The sequence below is a fragment of the Chiloscyllium punctatum genome, chromosome 13 (assembly GCF_047496795.1).
Source record: "Chiloscyllium punctatum isolate Juve2018m chromosome 13, sChiPun1.3, whole genome shotgun sequence".
Taxonomy (NCBI): Eukaryota; Metazoa; Chordata; class Chondrichthyes; order Orectolobiformes; family Hemiscylliidae; genus Chiloscyllium; species Chiloscyllium punctatum.
The window spans coordinates 45,136,164-45,146,152 of NC_092751.1; positions in this window are offsets into that span (position 1 = coordinate 45,136,164).

Here is a 9,989-nt window from a genome sequence, read left to right on the forward strand (position 1 = left end):
CTCCCTGATTCTGTCTTATCTACTCCCTTCATAATTTTATTGTTTCCTCTCCAACCTCTCATTCTTCTAAATTACAATGATTATAGAACCAGTTTTCTCAATCTCTCCACATACACCAACCCTCAACTCCCAACTCAAACTAGTGAACCTCCTCTTTACTCCCTCCAGTGCCAGTACATCCTTCCTGAAGTAAGGAGACCAAACCTGTACATAGTACTCCAGGTGTGGCCTCCCCAGCACCCTGTAGAGCTGCAGCATAACCATCCCTCTAGCAATGAAGGACAATATTCCCTTCACTGCCTTAATTACCTGCTGCACCTGCAAACCAACTTCCTGTGATTCATGTACAAGGAAACCCAGCACCCTCTGTACAGCAGCATGGTGCACGTTTTCACCATTTCATCATCCAGTTTGCTGTTAGTCCAACCAAAATGGATGACCTCACATATCCCAACATTGAACTCCATCTGCCAGATCCTTACCCACTCACTTAACTGATCTGTATCCCTGTGCAGACTGACAGTGGCCTCTGCAGACATTGCTCTACCTCATCTTTGTATCAAATATGAACTCTGACACCGTACACTTGGTCCTCAACTCCAAAACATTTGTGTAAATTGCAAACAGTTGTCGTGCCAACATTAATCCAAGCACCCGTTTATTCCCATTCTTTATTTTTTGTTGGTTAACTGATCCAGTATCAATGATAATACATTACCCACAATGCCATGCATCTTTACATTATTCATCAGCCTTTTGTGTGGCAACGTATCGAATACCTTCTGGAAATCCAGGTACACCACATCCCCCGAGTCCGCCTTGTCCAACGCACTCGTCGTATCCTCCAATACTTCCAGTAAATGCGTTAAACGTGACTTGCCTTTCATGAATCCATGTTGTGTCTGCACAATGAGACAATTTCGACCCAGATATCTCACCACTACTTCCTTGAGAGATTCAAGCATTTTCCCCACGACAGAAGTTCAGCTAACGGGTCCTTTTTGAAAAATAGTGGCACCACATTTGCAGCTTCCAGTCTGTCAAAACCATCCCAGAATCCAACAAATGGTAGGGAATTATCACGAGGTCTATTTGTTACTCCCCCCACCCCCCCACCATCTCTTTTAGTCCCTGGGATGCATTCCATCAGAGCCTAGTTACCCATCTACCTTTAGGCTGTTGTCTTTCCCAACATTATCTCTTTACTGAGAATGATTGCTTCTGTATCCTCATCTGCCATTGCCTCCATAGGCCTGCGACAATGAGAGTACACAGTCAGTATGTTCCTGTTAAGGTCAAGGCTGGTAGGTGTAAAGAATGCTGCCAGACGAAAGATACTGTGGGCCTGGTCAAGAAAATGAAGGAGGCATATGGCAGGTACGGAGAGCTATGTTTGTGTGAATCCCTAGAGGAGTATAGGGGCAGTAGGAGTATACTCGAGGTAAACCAGGAGGGCAAAAAGGGGACATGAGATAGCTTTAGGAAATAGGCTTAAGGAGAATCCAGCGAGATTGTACAAATACACTAAGGACAAAGGAGTAACCAGGCAGAGAATAGGTCCCCACAAAAATCATCAAGGCTGTCTGTGGAACCGCAGAGGGTGAGAGCAATTCTGTTTGAGCGGAGAGGTTTTACAAACAAAATGTGCACGTCGGAAAACACAAATTTGAACGTCCCAGTCTCGTGTTTACAGTAAACGGGGAATTGCCTCAATGTGGCTGCAGGTATGAGTGTGCGCCGCCATCTTTATTCGGGGCAAGAATTCTCTGTACACATGTGGAGCCACCAGCTTTGTAGGGGGCAAGGTGCAGCCAGGCGCATGTGCAGCCTTTCTCTGGTACAGAGTCATTGGGCAGGATTTACACAGAGCACATTCAAACTCAGAGTAATGGATGTTCATTTCTGGATTTGTTTCGTCACTCATTTAAATAATTTGGTATCGTAAATGAGTTTGCAGGTCATACAAAATTGGAGGGGTTTGGATAATGAAGAAGGTTACATCAGATTACAATAAGATATTGATCAGATGGGGTTTAATTGAGGTAAATGTGATGTGCTGCATTTTGGAAAAGCAAATCAGGGCAGGACTTGTACACTGAATGGCAAGGCCCTGAAGACGTTTGTGCAACAAAGAGACCTTGGACTGCAGGTTCATAGTCCTTGCAAGTCAAGTTGCAGGCAGATAGGATGATGAAGAAGGTGTTCAGTATGTTTTCCTTTATTGGTTTGAGCATTGAGTATCGGATGTGGGAGGTCATGTTGCTGTACAGGACATTCGTTAGGCCACTTTTGGAATAGTGTGTGCAGTTCAGGCCTGCCTCCTATCAGAAGGGTGCTGTGAAAATTGAAAGGTTTCAAAAAAGACTTACAAGGATGTTGTTAGGGTTGGAGGATTTCAGTTGTAGGGTGAGGCATAAAAGGCAAAGATGCTCCGGTGTTAGAATCATGAAAGTGTTGGCCCCTTAACAGTGCATCAATGAATATTCATGGGCTATGCATATACCTACATGAACACAGGCCACTCACAATATGAACACCTATCTCCCTCTCTGTGCCGACATTCCTTGTCTATGTGCCCTTTCCTGCTTCCCTTGTAACATTGTGGGTCTGATTACCCTCCCTGTACTGCAGCTATTCCCCTGTGTTTCTCCGTTTGCCTCAGCTCTCATGGCCCAATTCAGAATGTGGTTAGAATTATCTCCCACTGGGAGTCCCATGTTTATAATTACTGTTAAATAGGGTCCCATGTTATCTTTTAAATACATCAAACCTATTTCATCATCACAGTTTGGGGTTTGGTAATCCCCCGTGGCCCTTACACACATCAGGCTTCCTTTCTGTATGATCCTCAATATGACCCTTTTGTCCCTAAGTCACCAAAGTTATTTCAGCCCATTCAGCCTGTCCCCTCCCCAGTGTGTCCCTGTACTATCTGTAAATGCCTGGAGCCACTGATCGGCTGTGTCTTGGGGGAACCGACTCTCACCCTCACCCTCTCATTGCAGGGACAGATTCTGCTGTACACGTCAGGGCATCTTGGCCCGACGGAGGGTCCGTACGTCACCTTCAGTGAGACTGTGTACCTCTACTAATTCATCCATATTCTCCCAATAAGGCCCATTATTACCATTTCTCTATCAGGCTGGTGTTCATTCACCAACATCTGTCATTCAGCGGGTGAACGGTTCAGGTTTGGTTTCTGTCAGTTCCCCTTGTTGCTCCCTACTGTCTAAGTTGAGCTTTGATGCACAGTGGCGCCGTAGACAAGGCCTTTTGGGCCTTATAGGGTGGTGGGTGATCCCACCCATTGCCGTCCCTCTGTCCATACGTGGCTGCTTCACAATCTAACCCATTCTAGTCAGTGTCACCATCCTCTCTGCCTTCTGAGGAGAGCGGGGCACTGGTACCTCCCCCACTGTAACTACCACCTGGCCCTTTGGCTTTAAGGCCTCACGTCTGAGAGCCACCACCTTCACTTGTTCCTGTTTCCCATAATAATGTAACACATCCTGACATTCCTGGAATAAAACAGAGCAAAATGTGAATTTGGTTTTATTGAAATATTAATAATTTGACATTCACTTTGACATATCTATAGAGATGAAAATTGTACTGTGATTATTTCAGTGAATTTAACGTGATCATACAATGAAAATAACTCTGATAATCAACGACAATGAATGAACTGAATAATATGTAATTATTTGTACCAGTTCTTGCATTGAAAATTCAATTTTATTTTAATGCTTGTCACCCATTACACCGTGGGCATTGTTATTAGGGAATAAAGTAATGGAAGGATATCAGGGAAAATAAATAGACTTTAATTTTAGCTTCACTGCAATAATGAACCAAAACAATATTTGGAAATATGGTTAAACTAATAAAAAAGTTTCCAGTGTCATTATTGATATGAAAACTATTTTAGTTTGCAAGTTGTTTTGCTCTAAGAATAATTGGAAATGAATTATGATTATGAATTGTCCATTTAAAATATATTTTGAAGAGAATAGTCAGATATATTTTTTGGAGGAAACTTGGGTAAGGAAATAAGTATGTATGGATTAGTATTAATAGTTTTAAAATGTTTGTAAGTTGACTAGAATTATTTGATCGAGAGAGGCTGCATGATTATTAAGACTAACTCACCTTTTTCATTGCATTGTTGGTTTCACTAGAATCTGTTGTGGTCTAAACTCTTGTTGTGTGCAATGGACTGTCACTAATAGCTTAATTAACCTGCGAGTCTCAGATCAGGTTTCCTTTGTCTGTAAGTCACTCTGTAATTGCGCGACATACCTGCTTTTCTGAGGGGAAACAGAGATGTTTTTCAAAGAAAATAAGTGTCAGTTCTCACTGAGAATGGTTACTACCACACACCATAACAGGGACGTGTTTTTCTGAAGAATTTCATTGTCTATCTATAAACCGATGGTACCTGTGTTTGTCAGTTTGTGGAGGATTCAGCACATTTGTTTTGAGCTAGTTTTATACAAGCAGTTGGTTCATTCTGTCTTTGCCAAGAATGTTATTTACTTTCTCCTTTTACTGTGATTTTGCAGGTTAGAATATTCTGAGAGTCAGTAATATTCAATAACTGAACGTTGAATGATTTTGACTCTGACAGAGCAGTGGCCTTGTTTTCAGCTCATTATTCACTTTCCATTTCCTGGTTTTGTTGAATGTTACAGAAACAGGCTCTGAGCAATGTTTCCATTCACTTGTGTTGGAGTCACTGACAGCCACGTGGTCACTCAGTTTCAGGTTGATGGATCAGTTTCTCTGTCCTATTCGATGGTGGTCTCCTGCTCAGTTTCCGATGGATCACCTGAGCGTCAGTCCATCAGCTGCTGAAACCCTCCATCCAGATTTTGTTCCCTCTCACCGTGACTAATCCAATACAGTCCCAGCTTGTCTCCCACATTATCCTCCACATACTCATGATCACCTCAGATTCTACTGTCTGTGTCCTTAAAGCAAGTCACGTAAGACATCTACCTCCATTTTAACCTCATCTACATTATGTTCAGAAATATGATTTCAAAATGTGGTTCACTGCTTTTAAACCTACCCATGCCTTCACCCTGTCCTCCCAGTGTAGTACCACACCTCCCTGAGGTAGCTGCACTTATCCAATCCCAGCTGCATGAGAGTTTCTTGTTTTCATCTCCTCCCTGTTGGTGGCTTTAGTTTCAGCTGCTTTGAACCTAAGCTTGGTAATTCTCTTCCCCCAATCCCTTCAACTCTCCTCCATTCTATCAGCACTCCTTTATTTAATCCAGTTTCATCAAGGTTTTGTTTTCCACTCGTAAAATTGTCCCTTTGTAGCTCGGTAACAGCCTCGTGTTAACATTACTGAACTGTTAATCCAGATACCCAGCGAATATTCTGGGGACCCTGATTCAAATCGTATTACAGCAAATGTGGACTTTGAATTTAAAAATCATCTAAAATTATGGGTCTGTTGATGACCATGAAACTATTATTGATTGTCAGGAAAAACCCATCTGTGTCACTGATGTCCTTTAGGGAAGGAATCTGCCATCCTTACCTGGTCTGGCCCACATGTGACTCCTGACCCACAGCAATATTGTTGACTCTTAACTGCTATCTGGGTAATAAATGTTGCCCTAGCCAGTGGCGCCTACATCCAGTGAATGAATTTTAAACAAAGCTCTCAGTTCTGTGATCATGTGAGAAAGAAGCAGAAGGTGACCATTATGCCCCTTGAGCCTGCTCCACCATTCAAGAAGACCAAGCCTGATCTGTTCGTGATTTTTATTCCATCTTGCCCTAATGCCCCTTAACACGAATCTATTAACCGGTGTCTTAAAAATACTCAGTGAACCCACCTTCTGGGGCAGAGAGTTCCAAAGTTGCACAGCCTTCTGAGAGGAAAAACATTCATTATCTATGTCCTGAAAGGGTGAAGCCAATTTTAAAGCAGTTCCCTCTAGTTCAGGAATGACCCACAAGAGGAAATATCCTTTCCACATCCACCTTATCAAACCATGCAGGATCTTATATACTTCAGTCATGTCACCCCTCATTCCAACTGAAAGAAAACCAGCCTGTCCAACCAACCCACATTTTATTTCTGTCATGCTGGTATGAGTGGGGTTGAAATGTTGACTAATGTTTATTATGCAGTGAATGTGTTGCTTCACTGTGTGGGTTTCAAAAATCAACATGAACCATACTAGCTTTCCTGTCTAACCGTATTACGTATAGCTTACATCACTGGAGTGTTTCCATGCCTCCCTACGTTGTCTAATTAAAAGGAAGGAGAGATAGATTGAGAGAAGTCATTTGAAAATTTGTTGTCGCCAAAAAAATATTTGGTCTTTTTGTAGAGATTGCATTATAATTGAAATAACCAGTTCGTTAAATATTACTGACAAAATAGTACCAACTATTTACCAATGACTGAGGCCAGGATTAATAGCCAGTTATTTCCCTTCTTTTTCCTTACTCCCTTCTTGTGGTTGGGGTTTATATTAGCAATGTTCCTGTCCTCTGGGACAGTCCCTGACTCCAGTGATACCGGAAAGCTCACAATTAAAGCCTCCATTATCCCTTCAGCTATTACCTTCTGGGGCGTGGTCCATCTGTCCAGGTAATAGATCTATTTTCAAATTCTTCAATTTTTTAGCATTTTCTCCTTGGTGACTCTTAAATGCTCTCTGGGTAATACATTTTGCCCTAGCCAGTGGCACCTACATCTAGTGAATGAATTTGAAACAAAGCTCTCAATCCTGGGATCATGTGAGAAAGAAGAAGGTGACCATTCGACCCCTCGAGTCTGCTCCACCATTCAATAAGACCAAGCCTGATCTGTTCGTGATTTGTATTCCACACTCATCTCTGTTCCACCGCCACCCGCCCCACCCCCCACCCCCGCCACCCCGACTGTCCCTTGAAGTTTTGGGATAGTATTTGTGTCTTCCACCATGAAGACTGATGCAAAGTACTTATTCAGTTCCTTATCCATTTCTTTGTTCCCCATTACTATTCTTCCAGCCTCCATTTCCAGCAGCACAATGTCCATTTTCGCCTCTCTTTTGAACTTTATGTAACTAAAGAAACTCCGGTAATCATGTTTTTAATATTACACACTCGCTTTCTCTCATGCTTAATCTTCTTTCTCCTTATGTTTTTTCTTCATTGTTCTCCATTGTTCTTTTTTGGCTTCCCATTTCACTGACTTCCCACTGCCCTTTGCCATGTGATATGTTACTTGTATGCTTTCCCAGACTTCCCGAGTCAACCATGGTTGCCTCACCCTCCCTGATCCATGCTGCTTTTTCCTCGGGATGAATTTTTACTGTGTCACCCGGACACTCCCAGAAACCCGAGCCATCACTGTTCCACTCTCTTTCCTGCTTGACTCCTCTCTCAGTCAATTCTCTCCAGCTTCTCCCTCATGTCTCTGTAGCTGCCTTTATTCAGCTGGAATACAGTTACATCTGATTCCATCTTCTCCCTCTCAAACTGCCGCGTAAATTCTATCATATTATGGTCCCTGCCTCCTCAGTGTTCATTCACGTTAACCTCCCTTATCAAGTCTGCCTCATTGCACAACACTAAATCCAGAATTGCCTGTTACCTAGTGGGCTCCACTGCAACCTTCTTCAAAAAGCCATGTTGTAGAGATTCCACAAATTCATTTTCTTGCAATCCACTATCATCCTGATTTTCCCAGTCCCCCTGCATATTGAAATCCCCCCGATCACTGTAACCTTACCTTCCTTACATGCTTTTCCTATCTCCTCATGTAACTTATGCCCAAATCCTGACTATTGTTTGGAGCTCTGCAGATAACTCCCATTATTTTTTTTTAACCTTTGCGGTTCCTCATCTCCACCCACACAGATTCTACATCATCTGAGCCGATGTCATTTATTGCTCTTGACTTAATTCCATTTCTTACTGTTCACTAACCCCAGCCTCTCTGCCCACCTGCCTGCCTTTTCATTTGGATGTGCATTCTTGGATATTTAGCTCACAGAAAGCTTCAGCCTTATCTTTTGCACTGTTGTGTTCAGCTCTTCCATCATTGATGATGGGAATATTTGTAGAACCTCCTTTTCCGGTGAGTTGTTCAATTGTCCACCACCATTCTCGACTGGATGTGGAATGAATGTAGAGTTTAGATCTGATCTGTTGGTTGCTGCATCGCTCAGCTCTATCTGTAGGTGGGACCTGTCTCCAAAAGGACTGTGCAGTGGTAATCGACACTGACATGGACTGTCTCATTTTCTTCTTCAATCCAATCAAGCGAGCTATTGCATTTTATTCCCTCCGTTTTCCGATCTTAATAAATATCCAATCAATTTCAGAGCAAAATGCTTTCAAAATATTGAATCAATTTATTTGTTTAGATACTAGCACTAATTATCAAGTCATTGCCTTGACAATAATTGCATAATAATTTAAATTAGTTTTGCTAACAGGTATATTGTGGTTCATATATCAATTTAATTTATTGACTCTTAGGACAAATAGTATAACATTTTCTTTTTTCAGAATTCTAACAACAATTATTAAGTCATCAGCATTACAATAATTACACAAAGCTTTAACTTATTCTGGCTAAAAATTACAGTGAATTTCATATTTGAAAATAATCTAGTGTTCCCTTGTACTAATACAGTAATATAAAAATCCATTTTCTTTCAGATCATCACACATACAAAAGAATCAATGATTTCTGATACAACACTCGTTGTAAAAATCTGACTTTTTTCTCATTAAGAGTCATCGAGTCATAGAGGCATACAACATGGAAACAGACCCTTCACTCCAACCCATCCATGCCGACCACATTTCCCAACACAATCTAATCCCACCATATCCCTCCAAACTCTTCCTATTCATATACCAATCCAAATGCCTCTTAAATGTTGCTATTGTACCAGCCTTCACCACTTCCTCTGGCAGCTCATTCTATACACTTACGACCCTCTGTGTGAAAAAGTTGCCCTGTAGGTCTCTTTTATATCTTCCCATCTCAACGTAAACCTACCATCTTTAGTTCTAGACTCCCCGACCCCAGAGAAAAGACTTTGCCTATTTACCCTATCCATGCCCCTCAAAAGTTTGTAAATCTCTATATGGTCACCCCTCAGCCTCCAATGCTCCAGGGAAAACAGCCCCAGACTGTTCAGCCTCTCCCTGTAGTTCAAATCCTCCAACCCTGGCAACATCCTTGTAAGTCTTTTCTGAACCCTTTCAAGATTCACAACTTCTTACCGGTAGGTAGGAGGCCAGAATTGCACGAAATATTCCAACAGTGGCCTAACCACTGTCCTGTACAGCCCAAAACATGACCTTCTGACTTCTGTACTCAATACTCTGACCAATAAAGGAAAGCATACCAAACGCCGCCTTCACTATCCTATCGACCTGCGACTTCACTTTCAAGGAGCTATGAACCTGCACTCCAAGGTCTCTTTGTTCAGCAACACTCACAAGGACCTTACCACTAAGTGTATAAGTCCTGCTAAGATTTGTTTTCCCAAAATGCAGCACCTCGCATTTAACTGAATTAAACTCCATCTGCTACTTCTCAGCCCATTGGTCCATCTGGTCCAGATCCTGTTGTAATGTGAGGTAGCCCTCTTTGCTCTCCAGTGCACCTCCAATTTTGGTGTCATCTGCAAACTTACTAACTATACCTCTTATGCTCGCATCCAAGTCATTTATTTCAATGTCAAAATGTAGAGGACCCATCACCGATCCTTGTGGCACTCCACTGGTCACAGACATCCAGTCTGAAAAACAACCCTCCACCACCACCCTCTGTCTTCTACCTTTGAGCCAGTTCTGTATCCAAATGGCTAGTTCTCCCCATATTCCGTGAGATCTAACCTTACTAATTAGTTTCCTATGGGAAGAACGCCTTACTGAAGTCCATAAAAATCGCATCTACTGCTCTGCCAAAATCAAACCTCTTTGTTACTTCCTCAAAAAACTCAAGCAAGTTTGTG